This window comes from Tupaia chinensis, unplaced genomic scaffold (genome assembly GCF_000334495.1).
Source record: "Tupaia chinensis unplaced genomic scaffold, TupChi_1.0 Scaffold000257_1, whole genome shotgun sequence".
Classification (NCBI taxonomy): domain Eukaryota; kingdom Metazoa; phylum Chordata; class Mammalia; order Scandentia; family Tupaiidae; genus Tupaia; species Tupaia belangeri.
Window position 1 is genome coordinate 972,546 of NW_006159737.1, and position 22,918 is coordinate 995,463.

Genomic DNA, 22,918 nt, shown 5'->3' on the forward strand with positions numbered 1-22,918 from the left:
GTGATAGCAAAAGAGCCTGATATCCTATAAAGGAAATAATGGAGGATCATGCCCATAGCCTACGATTAAAGAAGCCAGTTCCAACGCAGCTGACTCTGGTTTGAGTCTTGGTCCCAGAGACTTGAAAAACACTTTGGGTGTATGTACAAGGGTGCCCGAAATCCCAACAAAATGGAGAATTAGAGAGAAATGATTGTGGTATAACTATGTTTCATTGAGAAGTGCTTTTTTCCCCTCCTCTGTCGTCTCTTTCTATCTGTCTGTTTCCCTATGACCAGTGCACATGCCATCTATCAATCAAAAAAAAAAAGGAAAAAATGGAAAGAAACTATAAAATTTGAGATAGGTTACCAGCAGATGACATAGCAATTATGTTACTTTCACATGGCTGATCGCAGTTTGAATCCCAGACACAATAGCTTGAAATTCATGCCAGGCATGTGTACATATGTGCCCAAGACCCTGGGAGAATGCAGGAGAAGGGATTGTGGCATGGCCATCCCTCATGGGGGGTGATTTCTTACTTTCCTTCTCATGGTCTCTGTCTCTTTCTCTCTCTTTGACAAGCACATGTGCCCTAAGGAAAAACCTCTGAAAAAAAATTGGAACAGTATAACTCTCAAAAGAATGAGAGAAACAGAGTGGTAGTTGGAAAGATCTGATTCAAAATGTGTGTGTACATGTGTATGCATATTTATGTGATAAATAAGTGAAAGAGAAGCGATTTGTAAATGAATAAAATAATACAGTAACAAAAGAATGATTGTCTAGGCAGTCAACTCAGGAAGACTTGCTGAAACAAAATTCTTGAGAGTCAACTGGGGATGGAATTTGGTGTACTGTGGAGGTATCTTATGTATTCCCTCATCATTTTTTTTTCATAATTTATTTATTTTTATGCATTCAATCATTATATATCATTACAGCTTGTAAGATGAATTTTCCCAGCAAGAATACACTGTATATTAGTCCAGTTAATGACATTATTATACATATTATCATCAACAAATAACTTTCCCAATTTAATGTCCCTTAAATGTTTTGTTTCTCATGGGAAATGGTCATGGATATTGGAGACAGTGTGGGAAGAGAGTGAGAGGAGGGGGAGAATATGAAGAAAGAAAGAAACTACAGAAAAAATTAGAGAGGCAAAACATTTATGGGGCACAGAAATGGATTATTATCTGTATAGTATCCTCAAATGGACTGGTGTGAAGTATATTCATGTTGGGTAATTTCACTTCACAAGCCAAGTGGCGCATAGTGATTGAATGTACAAAATAAATTAAAATTTAAAAAATGTTTTGCTTCTTTTTCCCCTTTATTCCCTTTCTCTAATCTTCCCCCACCATTTTGAAAACTATTCCAGGAGTTTCACCTAGTAGGTGTTGCTCCAATAGTATATCTATATCTATATCTATATCTATATCTATATCTATATCTATATCTATCTATATCATCTATATCTATATCTATCTATCTCTCATCTATATCTATCTATATCTATTATCTATCTATATCTATCAATTATCTATCTGTATCTATCTATATATTATCTCTATCTATCTATCTATCTATCTATCTATCTATCTATCTATCATTTATCTATTTACATGTACTTGCCAGAGAGACAAAGAAAGAGAGAGGAAGAAAGCACTCACCAATGGCACATTTCTCTTCCATTTCACCATCCTGTCAGAATTCCAGGCATCTACCCAGAGTGTTTCCAAGCCACCAGGGCTGGAATTTGGATTGTGGTCAGCCATGTAGGATCCTACTGCCTAAACCACTAAACGTAAGGGTCAGCCCTTAACCATTTTACAAAAGAGAAAAATTGTGACTCAGAAAATTAGTTCCAAGCACAAATGAAATTTTAATTGTAGTCTATTCCAAATTCAGTGCTCTTTTGACTTCTTCATAGCTGAGGTACTACCGAGATGGTTTTTATTTATACTCTCTATCCCTTGGCATACAAAACACATTTGACTCTACATAAGGGGGAGAAAGGTGGCTGGGCAGAAGAATCATTCAAAAGGTGCTTCTAGAGAAAAAGATACTGTGGAAGGGGATCCATATTAATTTTTTTTAAATGACATTTTTAGATTTTATTGATGGGTCTAATGTCTTTTCTAATACAAAAGAGGTATTTAAAAGTGGGTTCCATTTTGGCTCTAGGTTAATCTTAACTCCTATAGAATTAAAAATAAATTGTATGAAACACAATATTACTTAAGATAGGTTTTAATGAGGATGATGTCAGGACCTCACTCCCTATGTGGGCCACTTAGGCTTTGTTCTGACTCTTCATTGCTGCATCCTTAACCTATGCCAACTATATTTTTAGAGCTTTATCCTTAGTTAGATGATCTTCAGGTGAGAGAATGAAGTGAATCAGCATAACCAAGCCCTGCTCTATTAAAGGGGCCAAAGGGCAGGATCCATGGTTGAGTAGTAGCTCCTTTCCATGTACAAACGTAAGTATTATTTTTATCATTCCAGGCAGTATCCTTCCTAGAAAAAAGCCAGCACAGCAGTGCTTGAATAGAATTAGAACTAAGAGTGATAGGATGCTAATTCATTAGTTAACTTACTTAATCAGCAGATTTAATAAATAATTCTTACGTGCTAGTGAGCCCTCCTCCAGTTTTGTATATTAGTGCACAAAATGGTAAGAGAAAAAGGAATCTGCTTTTGTGGAGGTTATATTCTAGTGGGGACAGAGAGACACTATGCAATAAAGGTAATTGACAAGTAAATGATATAGTATGTCACAAGCTAATACACACTGTGGAGAAAAATATCCATCGTGAGAAGGGGGATGGAAACAAGAGGAACGATGTTCGTTATAAATCTTTTCTTTGATACTAACACTTCTAATAAGGACATGAATATTCTTAAAACAGAGAATGACTCCCAAATCAGCAGAAAGCATTTTCTTATATATAACATTTTCTGCTTATAGTCTGAAGGCAGCAATACTTAATTCTGATGGCACTGCTGTTTTGTGGGAATTGGATGAACTTAGCTGTCACCCCTTGAAGTTCCTGGTTCTGACAGGTCAAATATTTCAAAATCTCTTGTTAAAAACATTTTGAGCATGTTCCTTTCTTGGGGACATTTTCATCTTTAATAACCAATTCAGAGAAAGTAGGACAGAACAACTAGGGTATTTTGAAAACAACAAAAAGATGCTTCATTGATAATTGTCTGGCACTCCGTAAACTCTGAGCACTCCAAAAACATCAATTGTATTTCTAAAATTTGAGTAAGTTCATATTACAACCTCATTATGTAAGACTTTGATAATAAAACTGATTGGTAACTGGTGATATTTTATTAAGCAGGAAAAGGAAGAAAGATCAGGTAAATTATTTTCCCCCATACCTCACATTTATCAATGAGACACTTCAGAAGAGAGACCATTTTATACTATCTCCGCGTCTCCGGATCTTCTGACTCAGATAACCATAAATGCCATTTGTTCTAAGATCCTCAAGTTTCTAAGAGTCACCTAGGACACATTATATATATATATATATCTTTGAGTTCCATTTTATGAGCTTACTTATACTAACAAAATATGTTGTTTATTGAAATTCAAATTTAAATCTGGCAACCCTGAGACATTATTAAAATTTAGAGTGAATGTCCCATGTTCTTAAGAAGAGATCTCATTAGGATAAAATAAGCATTACCAGGAAGCAAGTTTCTGTGAATTAACTCAGTTTTTTATTTATTTATTTTTTAGCAATCTTTTAAGACTTTTATTAACAGGTGTTTGCAGTTTGTTGACTTTTTTGAAAAAATCAAGTTGTAAACGTTTATTACAAATTAAAAATGAAGTTCTTAAAAATCTCAGCTTGACCAGATATGAAACAATTAAAAAACCTTTAAAGGTGAATTGAGAAAAACCAGGCTTTTTAAAAAAACACGTTAGTCATTACCAAAAAGAGACATCTTTTGGTAAAAATAATAAAAACCCCATGCTGCATAGATAATGCAGATAGTTCTAGTTATCTGGTCAACAGACAAAAAATAAGCACTGAAAGTCTTCAGCTCCAATCTTTTGTTCATTTCTTAATGCTGGAATTTCATACTCACTTATTGTTGGATAACGAAACCGGATGATAGTAGAGTTGGTAAGCTGGCATTTACTCAGTCCCACCCTGCTCAGCGTCAGGAGTGGATAAATTCTCAGGTGGTGGATCGGCTGCTTTTGTCTCTTTGCCATCTTGTGGTTTTGGGTTCTCTGGGCGTCTGTGTCGATAATTGATATTACCTCGGTACCACGTTGAGGTGGCTGTTGACCTTGGGTCTCATCTCTTTGATTTTCCTTATCTTCTTCATTGGCTGCCTTTGGCAAAGAGCCCTTGCGAAATTGTGGTCTGTAACCCCATACATATTCTGTCTCCCTTGTTCTACCTTGTTCTCGTTCACTCTAGTCGTCAGCACCCTCCATCACTTCTCCCTGCACAAGAGGGTTGGACTACTGTGGTCCATGCCCATAGGATCCTGGCAAGTAGTAAGGGGGGAACTGCCGCGCAACTGATGACTCCAGAGACGGTCTTCTCTACAGCACTTTATTTCCCCAGGTTCTGAATACAGGAGCTCTCTCCCCTTTCCCTTTCCCCGGGGCCTTATAAAGGGCCCCTAGCCAATCAGATCATTGTCCACATGCACAGAAGCCAGTCCTCGAAAGAGGATTGGTTGCATGCGGTGTTCCCGTGCTCTCCACGCTCCCCACTGCCCTACTTCCTTAAAGTTGTTTACTGCTTTGAGTGCTCAGCGGGCTTCCGTTGAGCGCATTTTGAAATAGGCGCTGAGGGTGATGGGCGGGGCGCTCCACAAGGAACTTTCTCCTGTGGTAGGGCTGGCATTGCTGGGCCTGGCCTTCAGGAGTGTTCTCTGATACCTCGTTCTTTTCCCCACTCTCCTTATTCTGGTAATTTTGCTGGTAATTACATGAAGGACCCCTACAATGTGGATAGCAACTATAATGGTTACTGTCTGCTGCATATTTTTCACCTTGAACTGGAACTCCACCAGGGCCTGTAACTGCTGCTGCCTCTGCATCCTTTTCTCCTTCAACAACACCAAACTCCACAGTTTCTCTATCCCCTACACTGTGAAGGCACTTCCGGGGTTATTCTTTATGGCAGTCTGGTGCACAAATACATCTTCCTTGGTGTCATTTCTTACATTGAACCATTTTACTATTCCCAAAACCTTCCTTACAATGACCTTCTTGTCCCCACTGGCAGGAGCCATGGATGTGAGGCTGCTGGGGCCGCCTCCCGGCCCCGCTGCCTGTGGTGCCCGACTTGGTGTTGGGGTTGCTGAGGGCGAGGGTGGCTTGCTTCTAGGTCTCTACCTTACTGCTCATGGTTATGGTGGTGATGACTGGGGCTGGTAGCTGTGGCTTTTCCCGAGGTGTGATGGTAATTAGGCCGGTGGAGGCGGTGGAGCTGCTCAGGGCTCTCTGGAGTCCTCTCTCCGCTCTTGCTACTGATGGAATTCTTAACTCAAATCACCACAAACTTAGCAGCTTAAAACATTATTAATGTATTATCTCACATTCTCTGGGACAGGAATGTGGGTATAGCTTAGTTGAGTCCTCTGCTTGGGATTTCTTATGCCATAATTAGGTGTTAATTGGAGTCAGGGTTCCATTGGAGGCTCAGGGTCCTATTCTAAACTCAGGTGGTTGTTGGCAAAATTCATTTCATTGAAGCTGTTTAGTTCACAGTGACTTGCCTTTTTTATATCCAGAAGTTAAAGTGTTTCTGGCTTCTACTATCTCTGATTTCTAGATTCTCCTTTATAGGACTAATCTGATGAAGTTAAGCCCACCCAGGGTAGAGAGAATTCCCCCCAGAAGGTTTTGATACATCCACAGCCTCTGCCAGCCAAGATCTTGGGTACGTGTTGGCACTTAGTGTGCTTAGGAAGGTCTTGGTACACAAACATTAGGATTTTTCCTTTTTGAGCCCAGTTGTGTCACCACTGTGCCACTGCTTGGACCCAATAATTCTGTTTTGATTAACGTATTAGAAATCTCAATTATATAAATTAAATCTGTTTACCTTTGTTATATAATGTAATGTTATCATAGAAGTGATGTCCTATCACCTCTGTTATATTATATTTGTTAGAAACAAGTTAGGTATTTCAGCTACACTCATGAGAGGGGCTTATACAAGGGTTTGGGTTATTGGGGGCTAGGCTAGAGATCTGTCTGCAATTTTGCTTATAAAAAGTAGCATCAAAACCTTGGGCAAGTTGGGAAATAAGTGAGATAAAAAGATAAAAAGTTTCTCTGCATGAGATATTGACTCTGGAGTGCTGAGTAATGAGGCCCAACACCCATGTTGGTTCTTGTGCCTTGCTCATGAAGAATTAGAGATGTGGACATAGAGAGGAGATTAAAACAGAGTTTATTAAGAGAGGGTTGCTGAAGAAGAGCTGGACTCAAGGGGTTTTACCCAGCAGTCTGAGCAATGGACTGGCTTTCTGGGCATTAGAGAATAGTTCTACAGTAGTCTGAGTAATGTACTACCATATACTTTGTGTGGTCAGCAAACCATAATCTTCTGTACTTTTGTTAGAATTCAGTTACTAAAAAGAACCTGTTGATCTTTGCTACAGAGCTTCAAGTCCCAATGCAGCTTCTGGCTGTGAAAACGTAGCCACTGTGACTCCATCTTGGGTCTTTACCCTGTCTGTGTGCTCAATATTCCTATCTCCTTCCTTAGCAAGAAGTAAAACATTTTTTAGAAGCATGTAAAAGGAGTGTATATTGTACATTAACCAGACCAAAGAGGTAAAACACAGATTCTTCATTGAAAAGAGAAATAAAGTGACTTCCTTTTGGGGCCCTTTCCCTCTCTACATGTAAATGGGTCTAACTCCTATTTCAATATGAATATGTATTTGGTGAGAAAAAGTGAAAAGGAGGTAAAAAAAAAAAAAAAAACAGGTCCAATATCATGTTTCTAATAAAATCATAAAAAAAAAAAACCCACAAAGGCTTGGGTGTTTTTGGGTGTTTGATAAATGTTCTAATTAATGTTATCTAAAATTTAGTTATTTACTATAATGTCTTGGCATGTAAAGTTCTACAGTCTTCCAGAACCTTAGAAAACTTATGTTGCATGACTACACAGAATTGAGTAGAAATGTTAGTGTATTGGGTATACTCTGAGTTTTTCTTAAATGTCGGGATTTGAGTTAATTTTTCTTACAGATTGGAAAATAAGTTAAAGCTCGGGGACATTTAAGAAATTAATTTATAAGTTACTTAGGCTTCTGTCTAGAGAACAATTGTTAGAATTTGTATTAGAGTGCACAGCCAAACCTATATAGAATAGTCCAGAAATATTTAGTTCATTTTGTAAAGAAAGCAAACAAGTAAACTTCATGGTCACATGAACAACAAACAAATACTTAAGCCTTTGGAAAGAAGTACTCAGAAATGTTTTCATTGAGTGTGCAAGTGGTTGCTGCCATTGTCCTTCACAACCTGATATCACAATTTTAGATATTACTTATGTCAGCAAAACTCTACCCTTCAGATAGATGACATTTTATTAGATTTTTTAAATTGCTCTTTTCATAATAAAATCACCTCAGGGCTCAAGTACAGAAGAAATGGCATGTGTATATATGGGTTTGATTCAGAGATTAGAGGACGTGAAATATTAATGCTATTTACAACATTCAACACTTGCTGAATACAAATTTACACAAAATGAGCATAAGAATCCCTCTTTTTATGAGAGGATTAGGATATGAGAGTTCAATCTATGAAAATGAAAAATAATTTTGGTACTTAATTTGTTTCTTAGGCTGGTTAAATGCAGGGACATGCCTAAGAGACAATATGGAAAAGCAGTGTATGGAAAGAACACTGAATTTAAAACCAGAAGTTTGTTCTTCAGTGTTGTCTATGTGACTCATGTGGTATTGGGTGAATCACTAATAGCTTAGGTTTTCAGTTTTCTGTTGAGTAGAAGGGGGGTCTGCCCCACTGGATGAGTGATAAATGTTTAAGGGATTTTAAAGTTATAAATTTCCCTAATAAACTGAGTTATTATTTTAAATGATTCCAGGCTAATTACCATCCAAGTATTTATTTCAGAGGGAAGCAGCAGGTTAATATAGATCAAAGAGTCAAATCATAGTATGTGGTAAGAGTTTTGTAGCAAAAATAAATAAATAATAAAATTAAAAAAAATAGGAAGCATATTTCTAAAAGGCAACCCAGGACCTCTGAAGCTCCATGAAGTTCTGCATTTGTATCTATTCCCACTTTCAGCCATCCTTTCAAGTCACAGGAGGTACCTCTCTGTGGGAAATCACTTAATCAGCTTAAAATCTTTCTTCTACATGAAAGCACTATAAAATGAAGTGGTAGAAGGCTGAAGTCTGGGCGAGGGACATGGTTTCTACTCATCACTTCTGTGTATTAATATATTACATTTAAATTAGGCCGGGCAGATGCTATCTCAATCACACAGAGAAGAAGTTAGCTTACAGATCCTTTGCCAGCAAGGTCTTTATAATGTATGTGGTAAGAAGCCAGGATAAATGTGACAGGCTAGTGGATAGAAACTAGACTTTATGGTATTATATTACAGCTCCTTATTTTGTTCTTTTTTAAAGTTTTTTTTAATTTATTTTTTATTTGTGATAGAAAATGTGAGTTCAAAAGCACAAGTGTGTGTGTGTGTGTATGTATGTGTGTGTGTGTGTGTGAGAGAGAGAGAGAGAGAAACACCCTCAACCAAGTTTTCTCACTTCAATTGCCTTTCTCTGATCTTTTTGTTCTTCAGAATCTTCAGCATGTGCATGAACACCCTGCATATTTTAGGTCAAATGAACCAGCGATCTGAACTCCGGTTACCTACATGGCTTTCAACACTGCAATTCAATATGCAACCAACCATACTTTCTAGGCTGGGCTACTATTCTTTTTTCTTTTTTTTTCTTCCCCCATCTCTCTTTCTCTCTCCTTCTCTCTCTTTGTCTCCCTTTTATGAACTTACATATCTAAAAGTGAAGCAAAAAAAAGAAAGTATTTTGACTAAATAAGATAAAATAATACCAAGAAATACTACACACCAAATGGATAGTTTTAAGAGTGTTGTCAGGACTTAACTTTCTTTTTTTTTAAGATTTATTTCATTTTATTATTATTATTATTGATATTATTATTTTAATTCATTATATGGCACATGCACTCAACAGAGAGAGAAAAAGGAGAGAAAATGAGAAAGCAAACCACCAAGTACAGGACTCAAACTAGTTGGTCTTGTGGGAGTCCAACAACCTAACCATTATGGCACCTGCTGGTCCTGCTCTCAAGATTTTCATAAAAAGTCAATCACACTGTAAAAATAACCACACTTGGAAGGACACCCGTTTACTTAACGGCATTAAACATACATTCATGAAAAGAGAAAAATGTAAGCTTTGTGTTTAAGCCTATTATAGTCTTTATTAATAGATGTTGGCAAGTAATTTTACCAGTCATTTTCATTGCTTAGTCTATACATATCCATAGTTAATATATAAATGCTATTCTAGACGAATTCCTTATCGGTTTCTCTGCATACATTCCTTCTTCCCCTTCGATCTTTCACTTCTGATTTGCTGTCTCCACTGCTGCCATAAGTAATTTCCTTCAACAGCTTTTCTCTGATTGTGTCATCTCCTTTTGTTTGAAAAATATTTGCTAACTCCGTGTAGTCCTCAGGGAAAAAATACTCAAGTCTCCAGAGCGGTTTTCAATGCCCTCTTAATCTGGCCTGAATTTACCACTCCGATCTTAATTTTTGGCACACATACTTTCACTCCACAGACTCTTTCATGTAACTTTTCTAGTGTATTCATGTTTCGCTCTTCAATACATATTTCATATCCTTTCATGAGACCAAGTTGCTGCTAATTTTTTCTTTTGCCTAGAATTTCATTCCTCTTTTTCTACCTGGCAAATTCTACTCAGGCTTCAGAATAAAGTATAACTTTTATTTATATGTAACCTTTCTCCTGAATCATCTAAGAAGGTAGTCTTTGCTTCCTCTGTGTTCTAAGAGATAGTCTTATCACTAAATTACAACATGAGTTACATTGCACTGCAGTTCATTTGTTCCCATATCTGACTTATCTGTGGGCTAAAAGGTTATCTGGTACTAGGACTATATAACTCATTATAGATTTCACAGCACATGGTGTGGTACATGTGACCTAGCAGATAATCAATGCATTTTTGCTAAAGGATATTAAGGCTCCAGAAATGACTCTTTACATTGTAAAAATTATTGGGATCTATTCCTTTTGAAAAAACTTATTTATTTTTACATCTATTTTGAAGGAGTTTTGATTTCATGTTCTAGGCAAGGTGTCATTCTAGATCACAGCAGGCCAATGCTCCCACTGTACCAATTTAAAAAAAAGTGAGTAAATAACAAAAATTAAATGGTTCAAAGCTTTAAAAAAATCTGTGGAATCAATAATGACTAGGTGGAATAAAACTACAGAGAAGAGAACTGTACAGTTATTTATTGCTGTGAGGAACCCGTTCTGGGTTTGGGTTGAGAATCTGGAATGGTCAATGTGCAGAGAGAGCCTCTCCTGGGGAGAGAGAATCAAGAATCGGGAAGGTTTTTGGCCATCAATGTGTCTAGAGCAGTAAATTGGAAACTTTAGGGATCACTAACATATGCAATCAGCAATCACAGCATTTAAGTCCATATGTAATATATTTTCTATGCAAAAATGCATCGTAATTTTCACCCTACAACCCAACAGTTACCAAAACGAACAATTTAATGTATTATAACGAACTTCCAGGGCCAACTCATGGTGTCGTGGTTAAGGTAGCTGGATCCCACCTGGCTGACTGTGCAGTTCGAGACCAGACAGCAGCTTCAAGAACATGCTGGGTGCATGTGTTCTCCTTCCAGGAGGAGAGAGGATTATTGAATAACCATCCCCCATGAGAGGCAGTTTCTCATTTTTTCTTTCTCTGTTTATCCATATAAAGCACATACCTTAAAGCAAAGGCAAATTAAAAACACAAACAAAAACAAAAAACTTCTAAAAACCTTTTAAGAAAACTTAAAATACTAGTTTACAGTACATTCTCTGATCACAATGAAATGAAAAGTTAAGAATAGAATGGAGCTGTTGTGAAGCACAGTGGTAATTAGCCACAAAGACAGGCTGAAATCCGGACCAGCAGATGGTATAACTGTTAGTTGCTGGACTCCCACATGACCAACCGCAGTTTGAGTCCCAGACTGGGCAGCTTAAACTCACTCCAGCTGCATTTGTGCATGCTCAAAATCCTGAGAGGAGAATGGAGAAGAAGGGATTGTGGTGTGGCCATCTCCCCTAAGGGATGATTTCTTGCTTTCTGTCTCTTTGGTGAGCACATGTGTCCTATATCAAAATTCTCTCCCTCTCACAAAAAATAAGATGGGTTGGATCTTACATGGCAACTGTGGTTCAAATGCCTGGCCCCATCACCCTGAAACATGTTGGGCATGTGTTCATGTGCTTAAGGTGTGACAATCTGAAGGACTGGAAGGAGATCATGGCATGTTTAGACCTTGTGGAGGGTGATCTCTCTCTCTCTCGTGCATGTATGGGATCTACCATGAATAAAGAGAAAACATAATGGGATAAAAAGAAACTCCCCATTGTGAAGAAATTATATAAAATATTTATAAATAGTACATAGATAATTCAGTTATCAAAATGAGAATTAGAAGGCAGTGACACAGCAGTAAAATGCAACTCTACAATCTTATCCACATAGAAGGGTTCCATAATGGGCATGGCTATGCCCAGATCCAGGACTGACTGAAATTGGGGGGAAACTACAGTGTGAAGACTCTGTGAAGGTGCTATTTCTCTGTCTCTTTACTTTCTGTCTTACTCATAGAAGAGAGAAATAAATAAAATGTGAAAAGGAGACTTGGTTTGAACTGAATCAATTTTAAATCTGTGGGATGCAATTAAAGCTTGTGAAAGTAGTACTTATAAGGACAGCCTACTTGCACAGGAATATACAGGTAGAAAAAAAAAAAAGGTTGAAAGTTAAAAATTCAATTGGATAGTGGTTTGGCAAAAAAAAATCCTGACTTCTCAAAGGCATCGCGCATTATATACCCAAATCAATTCCAGATGAATTACAGATTTAAAAGTGAAAGATGAACATAAATTCTTCACAGTAAAATATAGAATGTTTTCAATCTTGACTCAGCAAAGATTACCTGAACAGGATACTTAGAAGTGTTAAGCATGAAGTAAAAAAAAAAAAAAAAAAAAAAGACAATACATGAGAAGACATTTGAAATACATGACAAAAACTTAACCAGAAAAAATAAATAAATATAACATAAGAAGATCCTTTCCAAGGTATAATATATGCAAACTGGTAAAAATCAAAGACAAAGACAATATTCTAAAAATGATAAGCGAGAAATGCCAAGTTACTTTACAAAGGTTTCCCCATTAGACTAACATCCGACCTCTCGAGTAAAACAATGCTGGTGAGGGAAGAATGGTAAGATATATTTAAAAACACTGAAAGAAAAGATTTATTTCAAGAGTACTATACCTAGCAAGACTATTCAAATGAGAAGGAGAAATGAAATCATTCCCAGGTAAACAAAACCTAAAAGAATACACACAAACTCAACCAACTCTTCATGAAATGCTTAAGGGAATATTACATCAGAAAAACTGAAGGGAGATAAATAGATAAGCATAAAAAAAAAAAAAAAAAAAAAAAAAAAGACAATACATGAGAAGACATTTGAAATACATGACAAAAACTTAACCAGAAAAAATAAATAAGACAGAAGGCGATAGAAAAATGGGCATCAACTTGAAAGGACCTTCCACAAAAAGGGATACCCAGGCCAAAGAACATACGAAGAGGCTCAGAAGAGGCTCAATTTTGTTATTTGTTAGAGAAATGCAGATTCAAATAACAATGCAGTAAATTTACAAGACTAAAGTCAAAATAAGGGAAAGTGCTTAGTAGTTGCAAGGTTTTGAATAAACTGGAATCTTCAAATGATATGCTTGGGAGAATAAGTTGGTACAATCATACTGTAAATCTATTTGATAGTACTTCTTAAAGTTGAACATTTGCATATTCATTAACACAACAGTTGTACATAAGTTCATTAAAAACGTGTGCTAAAATGTTCAAACAGCACTAGTCATATCAGACAGGAATTGGAAACTAAAATGCTTACCAACAGTAGAGTGGATTCATATTAGTTTAACCATATGAAATTGTTGTTTAATTAAGTCAAATAGCTTAAATAATGCTAATTTCATATTTTTATGTTTTATATTAACACAATTAATACCATATCATGAAAATAAAGCTTCATCACCATGTGTTACAATGTAAATGAAACTTGTTAATATTAGGTTAAAATCTCCTCCTCACAGAAAAAATTAAAAAAAAAGGAAACACAGAGTATATATAGTGAATTATCCCATCTACATAAAGCAAACCAAACTCCTTCAAAAAATAAAATAAGAAATTAAAATAGTTTAAAATAAAGAAAGTCATTAACGTAGGGATGTAGTGAAGCTCTCCTTCCCAGGGCAGAGTAATGGAAGAAAACGTGAATGAGGCTTCTTGGGTTATAGGACACTGGCAATCTGTTCTTCACCAGGATTGTACAAATGTGAACAGTTTGTGAAAGCTTATTGAGTGGTACAATATCGAGTATTCACTTTTGTATATGTATATTTTGCTTTAATAAAAAGTTAAGGAAAGGAACAGATGTAAGAACATATGGAAATTACTATTAATGTATTATTCTGTATATAAAGATATTAGAAAATTATAACTAGGAAATATAATTACTGAATAAAATCTATACTTTCTTTTTTATAATTTTTTTCATTTACCTTTTTAAAAATTTATTATTGTTATTTTAATTTGACCAGAGAGAGAGACAGAGAGATAGAGAAAGAGAGAGAGAGAGAGAGAGAAAGGGAGAAATCATGCTGTCGGGTCCAAGATTTGAATTGTGGTTGGCCATGTGGGAACCCAGCACCCTTAACCACCACACCACCTGCTGGCCCCCAAAATCTATACTTTCTATCATGAAACAATGAGCACTACCTACAATGGAATTGGAAGCCTTTTCAAAAGTTCTTAGAAAAATTTTTAGGGCCAATCTCATAGTGCACTGTGCAGAGAGAAACAGATCCCACAGGCCAACTGCAGTTCAAGCACCAGTGTGAAAAACAGAATAGACATTTGTGCACATGTTTAGGATCCTAATGAAATGGAAAAATGGAGGAAAAAGGATTGCAGAGTGACCACACCCCATTGGTGAGCACATTCTCTCTCTCTCTCTCCCTCTCTCTCTCTCTGTCTCTCCAGTGCATGTACACATGCTCTCCAACAACAAAAAAGTAAAGTTCCCATTTCAGTTTTGCTGAATGTATTCTTTAAGGTCTGTCATTGAAATCTGTGAACTGTTGTACCCAAGGGATCCAAAAGGGGCCATAATATCCTATTAGTTCAATTCTTGAGTTGAATTTGGAAGACAGATGGAGAGAAGACTGCAGAAAATGGAATTGGGAAAACTGTATATCCACAAGTAGAAAAATGAAATTGGATCCTTATACTATATACAAAGATCAGCTCAGAATGGATTAAAGACTTATATGTGAAACTTGAAACTAGGTAACTACATGAAGAATGTACTCTCAGAAGAAAAAAAAAATAGTAGTTTTAAGCCAGTGATGCAAAAACTTGATTGCTTTGAAATGAGTGAGCAGGTATATTTCTTTCATTATTTATTTTTTTAAAGAATTATTTATTTACTTCCATTTGTTATTATTTTTTAACTTGACCAAAGAGAGACAGGAGAGAGAGAGACAAAGGCAAAGTGAGAAAGAAAGTCTCCAGATCCAGGACTTGACCTGCAGTCGGCCATGGAAGAATCCAGTGCCTTTAACCATCTTATCACCTGCTGGCTCCTCCGTGGTTTTAGTTTTATAAAACAAAAAAATTACAGAATTCTTTTCCAACAGAGATCTTTACATTGTTTTGTCTGTTAAATATTTCTCCCCTTTGTCCTCCCACCACTACTTTTTCTCCACCACCCACTCCCCACCATTTCAGTCTGGTATTTATACTTACCCACACTACTATCATAACAACATGAAGGTTCCTCAAAAATCTACAAATAGATACACGTTTTTAATGACTATTTTGAAAAATACTTGTTGAAGTATAACTCCCCTATGGATATGCTGTTTTCTGTCCTCTGATGGGAATATAATGAAGAGCATATTTTTAGGGACAAGCTTAATGATTGCCATGAAAGGTCTGTCTTGTAAAAAAAAAAAAAAAAAGTACAATGCCTTTGCCCCAACTTCCTTATCATATGATGAGCAGCAGTAATAAGTAGACACTAAGTTGAAAAGGAGCTTGGGGAGCCCGGGTTTCTGACAGTTTATGCATCTAATTACTGAGATGTCATCAGAAAGATGACTAGGCTGGAGGGAGGGAGGTGGGTGGTGGTAATGAGATCACAGTGTCTAAAACAAAGGATAACATTGTCTCTTCACATCTAGATCACTGTTCTTCAGATCATAAGGGAATCTACAGTGCTCATTAACCCTTCGCCGGTTTGGTGCAATAGGCACAGTGGTACTGCTAAGTTAGATGTTGACAATAGATGCTGATATGAATGTGGCAAATGCTTTTGAATATTGTCTTGGCTAATACTTTCGTATAATAAAATATCATTTAAATGTCAAACCATTTGATTCAATCTGTTGGAATCTCTATCTGCTCTTTCAGAATACAACTAGGAATGGTAAGACTTGGTCATGTTTTGTGTATCTTCTCTTTCAATCCTGGACAGTGTAATAATAGAGCAATACAACTAGGTGGGCATAGCCAGCCTCTCTGTCCCTTCAAGGGGGAAGACAGGTTTTTGTACCCCCCAAGGACCTTATAGAGACTCTTAGACTGACCATTAAAATCTCTGGAGAGTGGCTTTCATCTATGAAGACAAAAAGAATGAACTAACTAAATGGACTGAAACAATTGACCCTGCACTAAAGAGATCAGGCATGCTGAAAGACTTCTCTGGTAAATCATGGAGGGAAAATGGCAGTAATGTGTGCTTCCTTTCTGCTGCACTGTACAGTTCTGAATTGCCTGTGCAGGATTACTAGAGAGCATGTTGGATTTCCCTCTGTGCTCATGGCAAGTTTGTATACTTCTAAAGGTGAGAAGAGAGATTAATGAGAGTAGGTAATAAGCAGAGTTTCCAAATTACCTCTTTACCCATTTATCACTCATACATTATTCATCAGTTCTTTTACTTTAAGCTGAGAACCAGGATAAATGCTGGGGACACAAAGACAAGTACATCATGTACCCTGTTTTGAAGGAGTATTTAATCTAGTAGAGGGTGACAGGCATGTATAGTAAGAGCCAAGAAGTGTTGTTGGAACCCTAAGGAACACAGAGTTGAGGGGAGGACAGAGTAGTCATGTATACCTAGAACAGGGGACTTTGAACTTTTCTTTCTTTTTTTTTCATCTCATGGACTTGTTTAGAAGTTGGTGATATTTAATGACTAATGGCTTCGATTTCAAACAAATTCTCACCCGAAGTATTTCTAAAATATATAATTATGTATGATAGTGTTTGGCCCAAAGGTTAAATTACAGAGTCATAGTTACTGCCCTAATTTGTGCATGTATATAAAGGAAATTAATGTATGTGTTTCTTGGTTACTCCAAAAATGCTGCAGTATATACAGGGGGAAGAACCTGGGACACTGGCTCTAGCCTTAGTTTTGAAATACACTAATGCGATATTGGTCAAGTCACTTAACTTTGACTTCACATTGCCTGTATGTAAAATTAGGAAAATCTCAAATTGTAGATTTGAACAATTGTACAAAATCTCAAAGTAAATTTAAAAAGAAAATAAAAAAATATAATTTCATAACAATATTTTCCTGTGTATAAACATGCCTTACACACTATCTGGGTGAATTTGGACTATTCTTTAAATTTAAACAAACTGGAAGCCAGATGGTTGATACTGTGATTCTTTCATGTGATGACTCTCAGGAAGTCCAGCTGCTTGAATTCCCCCAGTTCCAACGTGGAAGTTAGGGTCTCTGGATATTCATAATCTGGTGAGTAATTTAATTCTTTCTCTTTTCTCATGAATGCAAAAGAAAATTTCTCCTGAGAAATATAAGGAATTCGAATTCTAATGAGTATTTTATTCTCTGGAGTATGCAATAGTTCTTGCCATGAGTATCTGTACGAAACTCAGGTAAGGATGATGTAAAATTGGACAATTTATATTTCATTTATTGTGCATTTTATTTTTATTAAATGCTGTATCCTACTATAGCTACTCAGGAATTCTAACCTTGACTTAAAGTCAACTTTCTGTTTTAGTTTCCTGCTCCAATCCATTTATACTGTACTACCAGATTAATCTTTTAAAGCAGCTCTGTCCAGTAGAACTTCCTGTGATGAGAGAAATGTTCTGTATCTCTCCTACCCAATATAGATGCAACTAGCTTTCGAGCACCATTGTACACTTGAAATATGGCAAATGTAACTAAAGTGCTAAATTTTTCATTTTATTTAATTTTAGTTCATCTAAGTTTAAACTTAAGTAACTACTGTGCTGGTGGTTCAGCAATGAACTGGCTTCTCCACTTCTAAAGAATGGCCTTGACCTTGTTCTTCCTCTGCTCAAAACTTTTTAGCTTTGCTGTGATTAAAATGTGCCACTAAAGTGTCCTTTTTGCTAAAAAAAAAATTATTTCAATTTATTTATTCATTTATTTTTAATTTTTACCAGAGAGGGACAGAGAGAGAGAGAGAGAGAAAGAGAGAAGGAAAGCAAGAAAGCAAGCTGCCAGGTCCAGAACTCGAACCGCAGTCGGCCATGTGGGAGTCCAATGCCCATAACCACAATGCCTCCTGCCAGCCCCAAGTGTCTTAAACTAACATTTGATAAATTCAATAAACTGTTGTCAAAGTTTTCTCTTAATGCAATCACTTTATCAAAAGTAATATATTTGTGGTTCTCAAACTTATTTGTGTTTTCCCACAAACATATTTTCCTTATTTTTTTTTCTTTGTTTTTGCTTTGTTTTTGACAAGAATGACCTTTTATTTATTTAGTTATATCTGAAAAATATATATATATATATCAACCATATATATATATATATATGTTGGAAAAGTCAAGACTATATACACACACACATACACACACACACACACACACACACACACACACACATAATCGCTTTTTTAAAAAGTCTGGCTTGTTGGAAAAGTTGTGACATATTTTCCTATTTTTCTATGCAAAAATGCATCATGACTTTTCCAACAACTCAATAGCTCATTTCAATTTCCTTTACCTCTATTGGGTCTTATCACACTCATATCAGTTAGTATCTCTCATGAAATCCCTTAATCTTTTCTCATAACATTTAGTATATTTCACCATTTATTTTAATTATTTATGTATATACATTAAGCCCATAAAATAACTAATTTTCCAGAAACTGTTCTACATATCAAGTTAAATTTGTCTTCTTCTATATAGAATATAAGCTAATCATCACGCAAAAGCCAATTGCATTGAATTTAAATCCCAATAACTGACCTACTACCTATGTAATAGATTAGCAGTGCCAGACACATGGTAAGTGCCCAGGGAATGATAGCTATTATGAAAGCACTGAAGATATATAAGATTGTGATTTTCACAGGCGGGCTATTATAACTACTTTTGATGCATAAGAAAAGATCTTTTTCCTTTATTGAAAGAAAAAATATGATCAACAAATATCCCCTAAGACTGAGTATTCTAGAAAGAACAAATAAAGAAGTTTATTCTATCTTACAGCAGGAGTTTTTGGTTTACATCCATTTTTCTCTCCAACATAGGGAGGAATGTCAAGAAAGATGACTTTAAAGTTAGCCCCAGGGCAGGAATAGCAGCAGGTCATCGGGAAGTGACTCCTTGGTAAAGGAAATCCAATGTCCAGAGAAAACATGTGATTTTCAGCCATCCTGCCATCAACTGTGTTCCCATGCCAATATTCACTGTTTGTAGCACCAAAGTTGAATGGTTTATTTTCTTTGGCCCAAAGCTTGAAGGAATTACAAAGATACATAGGTAAAAATGGAAGAGCATGGATTTAGAGGGAAGTTGTGCTTCTCAGCATTTAAGAGAATCTTTTGTTCTTTGATTTTGGACATGAATCTTTGAATTAACTATTTAGGCTAACTTTTGCAAAATGGCTAACATCAAATGTTTTTGAAACTGGAGAATTAAAAAATTTTTTTCAAAGACATAAAGTTCTTGTAAAATATTGATAATTATCTTTTTTTGCCATAGGGAATGTGCACTTGCCAGAGAGATAGAGACAGAAAGTGAGAGGAAAAGTGAGAAATCACTCCCCAGGGGGTTGTCCATACCACAGTCTCTTCTCCTCCATTCCCCTCCTGGGATTTTGGGAATGCATGCTCACTTGCCTGGCATGACTCTCAAGCTGCTGACTCTGGGATTTGAGCCATGGTGGAACATGTGGGAGTTCAGTGCCTTAACCACTGTATTGCCCATTGGCCCCATTGAAAATTATCTTTATTTATCAGATTCTTTTTTATTTTTATTTTAGATTTTTGCCATAGGACTTGTTCACTAGAGAGAGAGAAATCAACTCCCACTCTAGGGGAGATGGCCACAGAGCAAGACCTTCTCTTCCATTCTCTCATGGGATTTTGGGCATGCACGCAGATGTGCCTGGAGTGATTTTCAAGCTGGCAGTCTGGGACTCAAATTATGGTTGGGTATATAAGAGTCCAGTGCCTTAACCACCTCACCACCTGCTGGCCTACATTATCAAGTTATTTTTATTTTTAATTTATTTTATACATTCAATTATTGTACATCACTTGGTTTTTAAAGTGAATTTATCCAAATTCTTATTTTTTTCTTTTTGGTCTATTGGATTTATTTATTTATTTTTATTATTTTAAATTTATTTATTTTACATTTATTCACTGTACATCATTGATTGAAAACTATTTCTAAGGAAATTTTACTATTTTTAGCTGCAAACATAAAAAAAATAAAAAGTTCACATTACTGGAACCTGTTTCTAACATATTTAGCTAGTGAAAACATCTGGTCTACTTTAATGGACTAAGAATTTACAAATACTCTGGGTTTGAATTCCGATTGCCTATTTACTTACTATGTCAATAATTTTCTTATCTTTTACAATTAGCTTTTTCAAAATTCGAATTTGTGTTGAGTTACTTAGAAATTTTACATCCCCTGGAAGTTATTTATCTAGTTTTCTCATTTATGAAATAAGAGATATGTAATAATGTCAACAGAAATAACTGAACTCTAAAATATTCAAAATAGTTCATTATAAGCTAAATATATGAGTAATCATGGCCTAGGAAGACACAGCCGCAAGCAACCTTGAATAAGTGCTTCAAGGTCCTCCAATCTTCAATCAGGTTTTAAAGGCGAAAACTACAAATTGAAGGAAAGAGGAAAGGGGGAAAGGAGGATTATAGTCTTTGTCTTGAAACAATTATTCTTAGCTACCAGGATTAGTAACAAGAGTGTGTCCGTACAAGGTTAGACAAATAGTGTCTGGGTAGAAGTTTCAGGGGTAGTAGTTCTTGTGTTAGGTTGCCATGGTCTTTTTCTTTTTCTTTCTTTCTTTTTTTTTTTTTTTTGAGAGTTTTTTTCTATAGGGCGCATGCACTCGCCAGAAAGACATAGAGACAGAAAGACAGAAAGAGAGAAATCACCCCCCATGGGGGATGGCCACGCCACAATCCCTTCTCCTCCATTCTCCTCTCGGGATCTTGGGCACGTATGCACATGCTGCCGGCGTGAGTTTAAGCTACCAGGTCCAGGACTCTAACTGTGGTTGACTATGTGGGAGTCCAGCGACATAGCCATTACACTAACTGCTGGTCCACAGTGGTCTTTTTCAAGGTCATGGTTCTGGCAGGATTCTGTACATAACAGTTCTTGTTATCAGGCATATTCTTATAAGAAGACACCTCCTCCGTGTCTTTCTTTGGCTTGGTTTAGTTAAGGTTTTGCACAAGTTGACACAAACGACTCCATTTTGATTCTGAAAAAATTATATAATAATAGTAACAATAATAATTCTCACTTTATGAGAATATGGTTAAATCTGAGTGAATAAGATTAAAGTGAATATAGAACTTGGCCCAGTACTTGGCAAATAAAAGATACCCAATATATTTACGTACCTTTCCTAGGAGTTGGTGCTAAAATAAATAAATGCTGTATAATTTTTTGTTGGGACCAGCAGATAGCATAATGGCTATGTCACTGGACTCCCATGTGGGCAACAACTGTTCGAGTCCCAAACCTGGTGGCTTAAACTCATGCCAGGCATGTGTGCGTACGTGCCCTATAGCAAAAACCTCTCCAAATTTTGTGGTGTTGTTGTTTAAAAATTATTTCATTTAACTTTATTTATTTACTTTTAATTTCAACAGAGAGAGAGAGAGGTAGAGGGAGAGAAAGTGAGAAAGCAAACTGCCGGTCCAGGACTCAAACTGTGGTTGGCCATGTGGGAGTCCAGTGCCCTTAAACACTATACCACCTGCAAGCCCCTTGCTGTATAATATTTAAGAACAGTTGGGAACCAGCAGTTAGCGCAATGGCTATATCGCTGGACTCCCATGTAGTCGACTGCGGTTTGCGTCCTGGACCCGGTGGCTTAAAACTCACGCCGGGCGCATGTGCGTGCATGCCCAAGATGCCGAGAGGAGAATGGAGAAGGGATTGAGGCATGACCATCCCCCCTGGGGGGTGATTTCTCGCTTTCTGTCTCTATGTCTCTCTCTGTCTATCTGGCGAGCGCACGCACCCTATAGTGAAAACCTCTCCAAAAAAAAAAAAAAGAACAGTTTCTTCTCTGACTGGGCTCTTCATAATACCTCTATGTCAACTATACTATTCTTTAAACTTTTATCTGGAAGTAATTTTAAGCTCACAGGAAATTTACAATGGCAGTATAAAGAACTACCATGCTTCACTTAGGTTCAGCAATCAATTATTAATGTTTTGCTCCAGTTTTTTCCTATTACTGTGCCACTCTCTAATACCCATTTACGTGGATATATGTGTGTGTATTGCTTTTGAGCTATTTAAAAGAAATTCTCGCTTCTTTATCTCTAAGTACTTCAGTATATATAATTCCTAAGAACCAGAACATTCTCTTACATGATCACAGTATAATTATCAACCTCAGAAAATTTGACATTGATGAAATGCATCTGTGTGACCTATAGTCCACACTCTAACCTGACAACACTGACCAAATTATATCCTTTAAGCTACATTGTTTTTCGTTTAATACAGGATCTACCCTAAGATGATATATTTCCCCAGATTGCCCTGGATGTAGTTATCTTTAATTTGGAACTGTTCTTGAGGGTCTTTTTTTAAAAAATGTATTATTAATGCAGGTGAAACACCTATCTATACTTATCTGAGCCTAGAGCTGAACTCTGTGGTAGATAGGTTTTTGGGTTTGTGGGGTTTTTGGTTGGTTTGTTTGTTCGTTTCAATCTGTTATAGGGCATGTGTACTTGCCAGAGAGACAGAGAGAGCAGGAAAGTGAGAAAGCATTCCTTAAGGAGGATAGCCACACACAATCTCTTCTCTTTCATTTTCTTTGGGATTTCAGGCATGCTCATAAACATGCCTGATGTGTTTTTCAAGCCTCCAGGACTTGAACTTCACAGTCATCGGAGATCTAGACACCTTACCCACCACACCACACTCTGGCCCAGCAGTTTTTTT